The sequence below is a fragment of the Rhipicephalus microplus genome, chromosome 8 (genome assembly GCF_043290135.1).
Source record: "Rhipicephalus microplus isolate Deutch F79 chromosome 8, USDA_Rmic, whole genome shotgun sequence".
Classification (NCBI taxonomy): Eukaryota; Metazoa; Arthropoda; class Arachnida; order Ixodida; family Ixodidae; genus Rhipicephalus; species Rhipicephalus microplus.
The window spans coordinates 95,166,899-95,180,980 of NC_134707.1; the positions used below are offsets into that span (position 1 = coordinate 95,166,899).

General features: G+C 46.3%; 1 protein-coding gene and 1 long non-coding RNA gene across 4 annotated transcripts in view; one reads left to right on the plus strand and one right to left on the minus strand.

Moving 5' to 3' along the window:
• LOC119165676 (uncharacterized) overlaps positions 1-14,082 on the minus strand; it is a 234,397-nt gene that overhangs the window by 134,690 nt on the left and 85,625 nt on the right. The window lies entirely within an intron of this gene.
• The window catches only part of LOC142769265 (uncharacterized), a 36,498-nt gene that overhangs the window by 12,542 nt on the left and 9,874 nt on the right, over positions 1-14,082 (plus strand). For both annotated transcript variants that reach the window (XR_012885739.1, XR_012885738.1), the window contains exon 2: positions 12,677-12,797. This is a non-coding gene — a long non-coding RNA (uncharacterized LOC142769265). The remainder of the gene's footprint in view (positions 1-12,676; positions 12,798-14,082) is intronic.

The window sequence follows — 14,082 nt, forward strand, 5'->3', positions numbered from 1 at the left end:
GGCGTGTCTGTTTGGCCGATATATTCTTGTCCGCAGATGTTGCAATGTAGCATGTATATTACGTTACTGGAGTCACAATTAAGGCTTTCAGTTATGCAGACTTTGAAATCCGAAAAGTTCGCTTTGGATTCACGCGTTGTGACCATCTGTGGGCATACCTTGCATCGAGCTTTTCCGCAGGGATGGCACCCTGATTGATATTTGGGGTGGTTGTTTTTGCTCTGACAAGAATGTCCTTCAGATTTTTATCCCGGCGGTACACCACGGCAGGTGGCTTCGCAAAGATAGAAGTTAGTCGTTTGCTTTGCCTGATTATGTTGAAATGGCGGGATAGTATGTTGTTGATTCGTGGCGCTGATGAGGAGTAAGTTAGTACAAGGTTCGTTTGGGAAGTCGTTTTAGATAGTATGTTTGGTCCCTTAATAATATCATTCCTGTTCACGTTGCGAGCATGTAGTATGGCATCGTCAATAATGTCTTCCGGATAATTTTGTTGCAATAAAGAATGCTTTAGGTGTTCCGCGTGTCTGTCAAATTCCCGCATATCGGTGCATATTCTTCGGTACCGGCAGGCCTGAGAATATGGAATACTCGTTTTTCAATGCTTTGGGTGGCTGCTGTTGAAATGTAGGTACATTTGACGGTCTGTAGGCTTTTTGTAAAGGTTTGTTGACAAGCGGTCATTTTGGACCGTGACAGTGACGTCCAAAAAGTTAATGCTAGTTTTGGAAATTTTGTGCGTGAATTTTATTGACAAGTGGCACTTGTTAAAATCCTCTATGAAGCGGAAAAGACTTCCCTCATCATGGTTTCATATCATAAAAATATTGTCTAAGTATCTTCTGTAGTAGAAAGGTTTGAAGGTGCGTCCCTCAATGAATGGGATTTCAAGTGAAGCCATAAAGGTGCTCGCTAAGTTTGGGGCCATTTTCGTGCCCATTGCAGTGCCACTGACCTGAAGGAAATGCTTGCCATTGAACTCAAAATGGTTAATTTTTAGTACAAGTTCAAGAAGTGTAAACAGTACCTCACCACTTTACACTAGTTGATGAGTCCGATTTCACATATTCAGAAACCATAGCCGATATTCCGTCATGGTGGGGTATGTTGGTGTACAGTGAGCAGACGTCCATGGTCACCAGAAAACTGCCGCCTGGGATGTCGAGACTTGAAGTTTCGCAGATGAAGTGGCTTGTGTCCTTTAGGTAATAGGGAAAATTTGGGGGGATGTTTTTATCAAGGAATTGATGAATTCGGATTCTGATATATTTTCTGTTGATGGGCTGTTACTGGATACTATCGGACGTCCCGGACTACTTGCCTTGTGTATTTTAAGGAGCAAATAGAATCGACCGGGAACAGAATGGGCCGGTAACATTGCTTTTAACATTTTGCCGGTAATTTTCTCGTCCCGGCGGAGATTGCTTAGGGTTACTTTTATCTCCCTTTCAAATTCGGGAGTCGGGTCAGTTGGAAGTTCTTTGTAGAATTTTGTGTCTGATAGCTGTGCATCATCTCCTCTGGTGGATAGCCACCATAGGAGATGAAGCACGGCGTCGATGAGTCGTTCGGGCTGAAGTGCGTGTGGACGTACCGCATGATTGAGTCCCCGATGACGGCACACTTCGTAGGGCAATTTGGATATCTCCGCGACAAACGCTTCGTTGATGATGTACTGGCAGCCATGGTTCAGGTCAGTGGGAGTAATAATTCAATGGACCAGTTAGTCTTTGTGAAGACTAACTGGCCCATTGCATTATTACTTCCACTATATATATATATATATATATATATATATATATATATATATATATATATATATATATATATATATATATATAAGACATTATTGTCTGTTAGATCTCATTAATATTGTGTAAACACGAAAAAATGAGCCCTTATGTATACGCTTGTTTCCCTTATTAATTAACGAGGGTCTCGTACTGGTAGACTTGGTGCCTTAAGGTTGTATACGAGGGACTATTGGTCAGCTGCCAGTTAGTAATGGGTTCACGTGCTACGTGACGCCAAACAGGCTCATAAACAGTGTGCCACACTTGCCGCCACGGCTACTAGTGGCGCTGACTGACACTCCCACGTTTAAATTGACATAGATACCCAATGAAGTGGCTCGAGGAATAGCTGTCGTGGTAGATCAGTGGTAGAACATCGAACGCTTTATTCGAAGGTCGCAGGTTCGGATCCTGCCCACGGCAAGTTATCTTTTCACTCACTTTTTTTTCTTGTCGTTTACATTAGAATTGGCCTAATAACGGTCTGAGTCATCGACAGTGCCCGGAAATGTGCCATCATCTCGCCGAACGCGCGAATGCACCTCCCCCATCACTGCGCAGCTATATATGATGGTGTGATACAACCTCACAGAACTCACTGTAGACAGACGACGCGTATTTCAACTGCCCTAACAGGCAGAGAATTGATAAAACACCGCAAGTTGGAACGCACATAGTGCACTCAGTCTGCGAATCTTTCCAACAAGATATTACTCGTGTCAGGAAACTTAACGTGCTTACCTCAAGCATTTGCGTCCTCAGCTTTTTTGTTAACGGGGCAGTGGGAACTCTGCTGACGAGAACGGCTGTGTGCCCTTGATGCATACATCATCAAGTTTTACAATAGTGTGGCAGTCACGCGTTTTTTTTTGTCAATGTATTTCTCTGGACAAAAACCTGCACAAGTAAAGGAACGCTTTAAGCATTTGTCAGTAAGTTGAATTGTAACTCATCTGTCATCAACCAAACCACCTTTTTGTCTAGACCCTTTTCCCTCATGACTGAAAGCTTGAAGTTTCTCAATGAAGAGAAGTCAATTAAGCGACGTCAGTAATTCTAAACAATGGTGTCCAATCCAGGCGCCGCTTGTTTGCTGCGGTGGTGCACATGCATCGAAAAAAAACAATCAGAAGACGCCTTGAGTGCGCTTGTCTTCCCCTTGTAGAACCAGCTGATAACGAGAGTTTCGGCTCAAACGCCACGCAGAGACTCGAAACATCGCAAAAAGAAGCATGATGCAAGGTCGAGTAACGCTACGACAAGTATAACCGGCAAGAATTATCCGTACTGAATTATCCCTAGCTGAAGCTGTGCTACGAGTGGACGGTTCTTTCGGCATTTCACTCTCCAGGAACCAATATGACCGATATAGTGATAGACTATGAAGGAAGGGTAATAAATAAAGGTGTATTCACCGCTAGACTTTTAAATATTAGCATATTTATTGACTCTTGAAATGAAAAAGAAATGGCAGATGATCCACAAATGCTGATGGAATGCGACGGTATCCGGAGGCCCGTAATGTCCACGTTGAAGTCGCCGACTAGTATTAAGAACAGACGCACGCGCGGACAGATGGACGGACGGCCAGACAGAGGAATGGATCGATGGACAGAAACACTGGTTGACAGATAGGTGCATGGACAGACATGCATGGAGTGACAGAGTGATGCATGGACGGACGCATGAACAGTTGGACAGACAAGTGCACGGATTGACGGGTGGACAGACAGACAGATGTACGTACAGGTGGACGGATAAGTGCACTGAGAGATCTCGGTCTTACGGTCTACTTTTAAACCGTTTGAACGTTATCAACGCTCCACGTACGGTATGTGCATTTACCACCTGCATTTCGGTCCGACGTGTAGCTACGACAACGACGGTGTCATCAGACGTGGAGCTAACCTAAAGAGCTTCACTCCTAAAATGGGCTCATACAAGGGAAGCACTCGTCTTCGGCACACCATCTTTGGTGCCCACACTTCATCCTGCTTTGTTATTCAAAAATACACATTTAACAACCTTCCACACACTCCGGAACTGAGTTCAATAATTTGAGGAAATACATGTTTTATGCGGTCGTACAGCTTCGGATCCCCTTGGCATGCTTATTTTACATTCGCGAATGACTACAGCCTTAGTCTTTATTGAATGCACTGTTTATATTAGTCTTTCATAAACCACGCCTGGAAAAAATTTTCGACGATGACTTTCAAGTTATCTTACAGTTGTTTCGTATTTTCTTAGTCAATTGTGCATGCAAGCTTTCTCGCAGACGTATAAGAGCCGTTGCGTCATCAAAACAAACTTTCGTGGTATTTCTAACTTAGAGTGAATGCTCTTTATAAATCAGAAAAGCACTTGCGGACTATTCTATGGTAGTTGCTCTATCCGAAAAGCTTTAACAAGTGCAGGTGGTGGTGGTGGTGGTGTCACAGCAGGCGGCGTTAGCCTGCCCTGAATGGCCGGCATTTGTTCCGCCTTTAACAAGCTCACTATAAAGAAGTGCACTATTAAACACCACATACACTTGCTTACTACTATCACCATTTCAAAGGGCACAGGTCATGCAAAATTTGCTTTCGTAACCCTCAATGGTCTAGAGATAAGCATATGATCTCAAGAATGATGCCCCACTGGTGTACTTTCCGCCTTCATTCGAAACCACAAACAAATAAAACACTTACAAGTTGCACGTTGCTCGGATCTCAGCACTCAAAACAGCAGGAATCATTGTTATCACTGCATCTAAGGTGCTGTGAAGCACGTTTCAGTGTGCCGACAAAGCGATGAGGAGAGTTAGGGGTTCGGCAGTAGCACTGGTGTTCTTGCCACACACGAGGCGAGCTTCCTCAAGGCGAAAATGTATTGTAACAATACCTTTGTCATCGATACATGTGCTCTTTTGGCCCAGAGATAATTTTGCGGCATGTCCATCAGCGTAGTACTCTGTTATCGCGTTGTAGTCGTTTTGCACCAGCACTGCCTCTGCGCAAAATTATCGCGCTGACCTGTAAAGTGCTTGCTTTTGCACGGCTGCTTCTCAGTTATTAGCTTGAGTCCAGCTCGGTGAGTTTGAAGAAAGTTTGACCTAAATCTACGGTTCTTGAGCCCCATTTTTCAATTGAATGACCGGAATACCTTGTTCTGGCAGTCAGCTTTGCTAATAGGTCATACATATCAATGTCATTCAGCTGCGAGAGTTGTTTCGGTTGTTTCGGTACGTGGCACATGTGTAATGCAGGTTGTCCGAAAAAAGCAGAGGTACCTAAGAGCCCCTGTAGAATTCTGTTCTTCGCATGATATCGGATCTTCAAATCTCAATGGCAGATTAGTGTTAGTGGCCACATTTTTTTGGATTGCGCTCATTCGGGCAAACATGGTTGAGCTTAAATCTCCTATCTGGTATGATCCCAAAAGTAAGCTTATGTCAGCTTCAGCCTTTAATTCAAAAATGAATGCTAAATCTGAAATAAACACGTTTTGATGCAGCAGATCTTGCGCATTCGTCTTCCTGTGTGGAAGTTCCATCAGCTGCTCACAGAGAAATTGTACTTCTATCGTTTTGTCATGTTTTGAATAATACAATTGATTCATGAACACCGCCTTGACGATGTTCACTTGTTTTTTTTTTTTGGCGCCCCGCCCAATCCTCTATATCCAATTATGCTCATTTCAATGATGCACAATGTTGGTAGGTTTCATCACTGAAATATGTGTGTTCTCTAATGTAAGTTCGTATATTTTTGTTACGAAATACCTCTCGGACAAGGCACGAGTCCCATTCGTGTAGCAATGATGCCTGGATTGTTTGTAGTAGAACCACGTTTACTTTACGTTGCGATGAGTACTTATCCATTTTAGCTTGTAAGCTAGGGCTCTTCGCTTCGCTTCAGAACTGCTTTTGAGCGTATTAGGTGTTGCGAACAACGGTTGCGTGCTTTTCATTGCGCTTAAGACATATCGGTTATTGACAGAAATCCTTAGAGCGATGGCCCTTGTTCGTTCACTTGAATGTTTGCTAGCACTGGCTAAGCGACTATTCTTCTGCCCAAGAGCATGACTCCGTAGTGCGGGTTGATGAAAGACAAAAGAATCAACTACCTTGTTCATTTCTCACGTGGCTAACCAAAGCAAAAGCTGTAGCTTGAACCTCGTGAAGCGTGCCTTGCAGATGATCTCGGGCAACACTACCATAGGTGTTCACAAAGGCACTTGTCTCACGAGCTTCTACCTTCGTGCAGCCATAATTGAGAAATTCCTGCAGTTCTACCTTTGTTGATTCAAGCGCTTCGACGCGAAATTTTCGGTTATTTTGCTTCAAACATTCCACGAAGACATCGTCTCGGATTGCTCTTGTGAGGACCTCGATGGTCATGACAGCAGAGTACAGCTCTAAGCATCGAGCACTTTGATTCATCTGTTGTTTATGTGGACCCTGTCCAATAGGTTGCACAACGAAGCCACATCAGTGGATGACTCTACTGGCTTAGGACTTGACAGTTTTGCCTAGTATTGCTGCTAAATGATGTTCTTGTTTTTATATACATTCAATGGAAGAGCGACGGCACCTCCATAGGACGACTCCGTGACTTGAATGCCGCCGATATCCTTCGCAGTCTGTCCGATGAGAAGCTTCTTAAAATAGCGATACCATTCGATGTTTGAAAGCCTGCAATTGTCATGGATGGAACGCTTCTACGCGTCTAAGAAAGGCTACCGCTGTGTAGGGTTTCCAATAAAGTAAAGCATCTCCAGTTTAGGAAAACGAGAGCCGAGGAGCTTGTGTCTCACCTGATCTCCAAGGGCGTGGCTTCCTGTGGTAACGATACCTTCGTTCTTGCCGTCCGTAGTTGCACCAATTCGATCATTCTTGGCGCCAGCGTTTTGAGCTCTTCCATGTAATGGTAGAGCAACGGCAACGTAGTAGCAGTGTTGTCATCATATTCATCTACGGAGAGATATTATTCTGTGTCTTTCTGACGATTCTATGCGAGAAGGGCAATGAAAGGCACCCTATTTCACTCCTAACTGATTCAAAACGGGTCCTTCAAATACTCATGGCTCAAAATCGCCGGCACACAATACATCGCATAGTAAAGAAATACTTAAGTAGAATTTTTTTTTGCCAAAGCTCTCCGCTTATTGTCAAAGGTATCACAAAGCGCAAGACACAATGTAATAAATTCAAGTGCCGTATGCGCCGGTGTACATCTTTAACCTTTCCCCGTGCGAAATGATGTGTGCTGTTATTTCTTTCATTCTTACACAGCACGTCCTTCTACAACGACAAGCCCTACGACTGCGTCAAGTACAGCAGCGACAAGGGCTACGACACTAAGTACGGCAAAGGCAACCATGACACGAAGAACCATAGAAACGACTGCGACCCCAACCGCGGCGATGATCATTACAACGACAGCGAAGACGACTGCGTTATTAACCACGACGAAGACGACTACGGCACCAACCACAGTGAAGGCGACTACAACGCCAACTATGACGAAGGCCTCTACGACACCAACAGCGACTAAGACGCCTATGACACCAAGCACGGTGAAGACGCCTACGACATCAACCACGAAAAATACGACTATGACACCACCTACGGCTAAGATGCCTACGACCCCGACCACACGGAAGACGACTACCACAACCAGCACGACGAAGACGCCTAGGACATCAACTACAATGACGATGGTGACTACAACAACCACGATGAAGACACGTACGACATCAACCACAAAGACGACTATGGGACCAATTACGGCGAAGATGACTACGACGCCAACCGTCCTGTTAACCGCCGCTCGCCATCACCTCGACGCCGCTCGCTATCGCAGATGCGTCGTCGTCCTTCATCGCCGGAGCAGGAAAACTAATTACTGCAGTTCCAGAGGCATGAACTGCGTCGCCAGCGAAAAGACCAAGGCCTCTCACTTTACCAACGAATGTTCTGGACGTACATGTGGACGGCGTCGCTGCACTCGCTCTTGTCGACACTGGTGCCACAGTTTCAGTGATAAGTGCTAGACTCTGCCGCTTGTTAAAAAAAGTTATGACGCCACTAGCAAGTGTATCACTTCGTACAGCCAGCGCAGATCACGTCACACCGGCCGCTGCCTGTACTGCTCGCATCGCGATTTGATGGCCTCATTTATTCGTTCCATTGCTAGTGTTGGATTCCTGCTCCCATGACCTCATTATGAACTGGGATTTTCTCTCCGCTAATAAGGCCGTCATCGAGTGCTCTCGCGCTGAGGTGGCATTTGAAGTGTTTGACGACGCTCCATTATATGATGCTCATGAAACCGGGGACAAACTATTTGTTGCTGAAGAGGTCATCATACCGCCGCACTCCTTTGCCCTTACCATGGTGTCTTGCAACTCTCTCGGTGAGTCTAGTGCCCTTTTCACTCCATCTGCTCTTTTCGTTCGTCGCAAGAGTTTGCCGCTACCTTATGCCCTTCTAGAACTTTATGACGGCGTCAGCAGACTGCTCATCTCGAACCTGTTGTCATGTCCTGTAACACTACTTCGGTGTGAGGGCGTCGGGCGTGTTTACAGTCTCGACCCTTCTGCAATTATCGACATGCCGGCTGGTCCTTCCGCCGAACACGATGTCGCTGGAGTGACCTGTGCCTCTTCGCCACAGACTACTAAGCCGGACGTACTGAGCAGCTCTATCACCGACACGTTAACCGTTTCGCAGCGGGCTCAGCTTCTACGACTGCTGAACAAGTTCCGTTATTCCTTCGACTGCCAGCATACTCCCCTCGGCCACACGTCAGCCGTGTGTCACCACATCAACACGGGTACCAATGCGCCATTGTGTCAAAGACCCTATCGCGTCCCCGCAGCCGAGCGCCAGGTTATCGATGACCAAGTAGCTGACGTGCTAAAGCGTGGCGTCATCCAGCCTTCGAACAGCCCCTGGGCATCTCCTGTCGTTCTTGTTAAGAAGAAGAACGGGTCAATTCACTTATGTGTTGACTACCGTCGTCTTAACAAAAACCTCAGAAGGACGTTTACCTGTTACCGAGAATCGACGATGCCCTTGACTGCCTCCAAGGTGCGGAGTTCTTCTCTTCTATTGACTTGCGGAGTGGCTACTGGCAAGTCCCTCTGGCACCTGAAGATCAGCCGAAGACGGCTTTTGTCACACCTGATGGCCTTTACGAATTCTGTGTCATGCCTTTTGGTCTTTGCAACGCACCCCCAACATTCGAGCCGATGATGGACAATCTTTTGCGTGGCCTGAAGTGGAAAATATGCCTGTGCTTTTTGGACGACGTGATTATATTTTCACCGGATTTTCCAACGCATCTCCGCAGGCTACATGAAGTGCTGAGTGCCTAACTGACGCCAGCCTTCAGGTCAACCTGAAGAAATGCCGCTTCCGCGCCAGTCAGCTCACCATTCTCGGTCATGTTGTATCTAAATGGGGTATCCTTCCTGACACCGCCAAGCTTCGGGCAGTTGCAGAGTTCCCTAAACCTGCGTCTCTGAAGGATCTGCGCAGCTTTCTTGGTCTCTCCTCTTATTTCCGCCGCTTCATTCGGAATTTCGCTATGATCACCGCCCCTTGACTGAACGTCTACGTAGTGGCTCGAAAAGTTACGCTTGGTCACCCGCCTGTGACGATGCTTTCGAAAAGTTGCGCCACCTGTTAACCTCGCCAGCAATCTTGCGTCATTTCGACCCAACTGCCCGGACGGAGGTACACACCGATGCCAGCGGTGTTGGACTCGGCGCCGTGCTCGCGCAGCGAAAATCGGGATTCCAGGAGTACGTAGTCGCATATGCAAGCCGTACCCTCACCAAAGCGGAGAAGAACTATTCTGTGACAGAGAAGGAGTGTCTGGCAATTATATGGGCTCTAGGTAAATTTAGACCGTACCTATATGGTCGCCCTTTCGACGTAGTCACCGATCATCATGCGCTTTGTTGGTTATCCACGTTGAAAGACCCCTCCGGCTGTTTAGCTCGCTGGACTTTGCGGTTGCAACAGTTCGACATGCGTGTAGTCTACAGGTTTGGCCGACGTCACACTGATGCCGACGCTCTATCACGCTCACTTATGTCCTCTGAAAGCTCTGCATGTTTATCTGCCATGGACGAAATGGTTGCGTTCCCAGAAAACCGTGACATGGCGTCTGAGCAACGCAAGGATGACTGGATCAGCTTTCTTCTGCGATTCCTTTCAGATCCGTCGACTTCTCCATCTTCTCGAACGTTGCGCCGTCAAGCGGCTCATTTTGAGGTCCGCGATGGCCTCCTTTATCGCAGGAATTACAAGTCTGACGGCCGAAAGTGGTTACTGGTCATACCTCGCCATCTTCGTGCTGCAATATGTTCAGCTTTCCACGCTGACCCTCAGTGCGCACATGCGGGCAGCTTCAAAACATACGCTCGGCTTTCCTGCCGGTTTTATTGGCGAGGCATGTACACCTTTTTGCGCAAGTACATTCAGTGATGCTCGCAATGCCAACGACGGAAAGCTCAGCCTCATCATACCTCTGGTCCGATCCAGCCAATCCCTTGCCCAGCCAGGCCTTTTGATCGCATTGGGATCGATCTGTAGGGGCCTCTTCCATTCACGGCTTCCGGAAACCGTTGGATTGTTGTCGCTGTCGACTATTTGACACGATACGCAGAAATAGCCGCTTTGCCTGCTGCCACAGCACGTGACGTATCTTCTTTTCTCCTGCGGCACTTCATTCTCTGTCACGGCGCACCGCGTGAACTTCTCAGCGACAGTGGACGTGTATTCCCCTCTGAAGTCGTCAACACACTCCTTGCCGAATGCCGTATCATTCACCGGACTACCACCGCCTACCATCCGCAGACGAATGAATTGACGGAAAGATTCAACCGTACCCTAGAGGATATGATATCAAAGTTTGTTGCCTCAGACCACTCCGACTGGGACCTCATTCTGCCTTTTGTGACATACGCCTACATTACTGCTCCACAGGCGACTACGGGCTTTTCACCATTTTTCCTGTTATATGGCCGAGACCCTTCCACCACACTAGATACCATTCTACCCTACCACCCCAATTCCTCCGAGTCTACGCCCATCTCTGAAGCTGCCCGCCGCGCCGAGGAATGTGCCCGTCGCACCGAGGAAGCTGCGTGCCGTGCCGAGGAACACCTGCACTTTTCGCCTTCTTCCCAAGATAGCTGCTCCCTATATGAAAGTCCCCGGAGTGCACCTCGACAAATGGGCCTAAGCTGGCGAGGCCCTTGATGGCCGCATAACAAGGAATAGAGACAAACGAATTGCCACACGAATGCTGATGGACGGCCACTGATGACCCCTTCTGGGGCGTCAAGGACTTTGACAACGAAATACCTTGTCGTAGTTATATGTTGGCATAAAAAAAGTACGACGTTCGACTATTGGGTGATCGCATGATGGCAGCCACTGATGGGTTATGTTGGCTAAAGACAGCTTAGCGCTAAAAACGATTTCAGTTGGATTGCAATTTTTTCTGCTTTCGTTTCGCTGTATAGACGATTAATGTGTGCAGGTTCTTATTATGAGTAAAGTTTAAGGGTTAGATTATGATTTGCTATTTGATGCAATCTAAAGATGTGTTTGCTGTGCTACCTTCGATGCTCGCCTCTGTCTCTCTCAACTCGGTTCGCCGCAAGTATTCTTGAGATAATTGTGGTGCGTCCAGCGGGCTTAAGACAAAAACGATTAAGAAAATGTGACCTAATTCACCCAAAAAATCTCAGACTTTACAACGCTGTCACCTAAACTCACTTTCGCCAGTGTTCTAACTAAGCGCAAGCATTCCGAGTGAACATGACCCCAGTTTCCCTCTGTGTGGCTCGATGGTCCTCTCAAACACAAATAATCATACAAGTCGGACGCACATTGTCTTGAACTCAGCCTGGGCTTTATAACCACCAGTATTCTGCCCCGCTTGACTCACTGAGAATGAGATTCAAAGTTTAGTTTCATTCTGAATGCATGTGAGTGTGCTTGCTAAAGAGAAAGCTTGTGGTTTTTTGGGGGAAAGAGATTCTTGAAATGAAAAATGTTGAAGAGTGGGTTAAGTAATGCAGTAGTTGTCTCTAAGGCGAAAACACCACAACAGCCACACTTGAGGGGAAAAGGAGGAAAAAGGTATAGAAAGAATTGGAAGGGAGGGAAATGTCTATACGTGAAGAGTAGAGGCGACAAGAGCTCCTAAGTGGATGAATATAGAACGAAAATGGGAGAGACATCAACTGACTGAGCCTAGCTGTCGGGTGCCATCTTGATTTAGATATGAAAAGAGGACGGTGATTTGTTAAGTAAGCCAAAGACCCCACAAGATATCGCGGTTTCTCTTACCAAAACGTGCATCGCCTCACTGCCCTCTTTACTGTTGTTGCTTGATGCCACTTTGGAACGAGTGTCAGTGAACATAGTTCGAAACAGGCACGTTGACACATGAGACTTATGCCTATGAAAAAACGTCAACCACTCCTCCCGTAAACGTTGTCTTTGTATGAGCCGACTGCCACCTATGCCTTGAACTAGCTCAAAGCATCACTGTTAGTTGATTTTGTGCTTGTTTAAACTTGCCTCACGTTCTACATGGCGGCAGATTTACTTTGGAGAAAAGAAGGAGGCAAACAATCTGCTTAGAGACTTCTTTTGCAGAATCATCATACGTCTTCTTGTCAAAAAGCGCAGAACATGTTCTTTGAACCATTCGTATGCTAACGTGTCTATGTACTCTTTATGCCAGAAGCAAAATTAAGCTTAGGCAAAGGTAGTAGCATACCATAGCTGTTTTTGTCGAGTTTTGTTTTTTATAGATAGTTGATAAGGCGCAACGTAAATGTTTTTATACATGAGCGTTCTTCTGTCTTCGCAGCACGTTCATAGCAGACATCGTCATTATCATCACTTGAACAGGGTGGATGGGTTTCGAGGGACTTTGCAGCAGCGTGCCACCCAATTCAATATACACGGATAATCTAGGCCATACCGTACTGGTAAGCTTTATTTATGGCAACTCTATTGAAGGTGGACTGATATTGCAGGAAAAGAAAAAGTGAAGGACAGGGAGGTTAGCCAAATTCAGAGGGCAGAAATTGAAGTGATAGATACTTTAGGGGATGCTCTGTTGTTGTTAGCTGCCGTGCAGCAAGTATGACGTGGCTCACGACTAATCATAGTTTAGCAAGCTGTCGATCAGAACTGAACCCACAAACTTGAAAAGGTGGAAGGTACTGTTTTCTTACATCTGCTTGCACTTCAGCACTTGGGTGGGTGAAAAGTTCACCATATAGTTGCTGTGATGTGAAAGAATCGCAAAGACGCAGTCACCATCGAGAGCAGCAGCAATACAGGATAGGATTTCTAAGTGGAAGTAGAATGAATGCACGATAGACATTAGAAGTGTACCCTTCAGCAGCAACACAACAGGTTTAAAAATTTCGGTTTCTGGCGGCGTTTATGTGAAGCGCTTTGGCAAACTCCGCTAAATAGTTGGACATTTGGGAAGAAGTTTAAAAATGCCAAAGAAAAGTCACAGTTTCGCCGCAAGGGCGAAGCAACGAATGCGATAGAAACAACTTGGAATGTAACACGGAGAACGGCAAGCAGATCCAAACATGCAGCACGCTGCTCACGCACGAATGACGCGCGTAAACAACACACACGCAGAGGGTGAGCGAACTAACAACGTTTCCCGCTCGACACTTAACGCGCTGTTTAAAAAAATGACGCGCGAAACGTAATCACAGCTTCAGATCAGCGCAATCTAACAGGTAGCCCAGCTGTTACTTCGCTGTGTATGAGAAGTGTGCTCATTTCGCAAACAGGGCCTATGCTACGAGCGAACTGAACTTTGTGGGCTCAGTAACTAACGCAATCGTATCGGTGAAATTCCAAGTCACACGGTTCTCCCCATAGAAAGTTATGCGAGCGCGCTCAAGCATCTCACCCCTCCCACCCCCAACCCCTACATTCACGGGACAAAGTACGCGTGGGAGATAAACGCCCGTCAGCGCATCGCGACGAAATGGGTGCCGAGAGCCGGCGGGTTTTTTTTCTTTCTTGAGTTTTCATATTACACACACACATATATATATATATATATATATATATATATATATATATATATATATATATATATATAGATAGATAGATATATATATATATATATATATATATATATATATAACAAGAGACCACACCCGGTCCCGGACCAGCTGTTCTTAGTCTGTCTTCTTCTTCCTCTACCTTCCCTTAGCTGCCCACGCGCCGAAGCGCCAG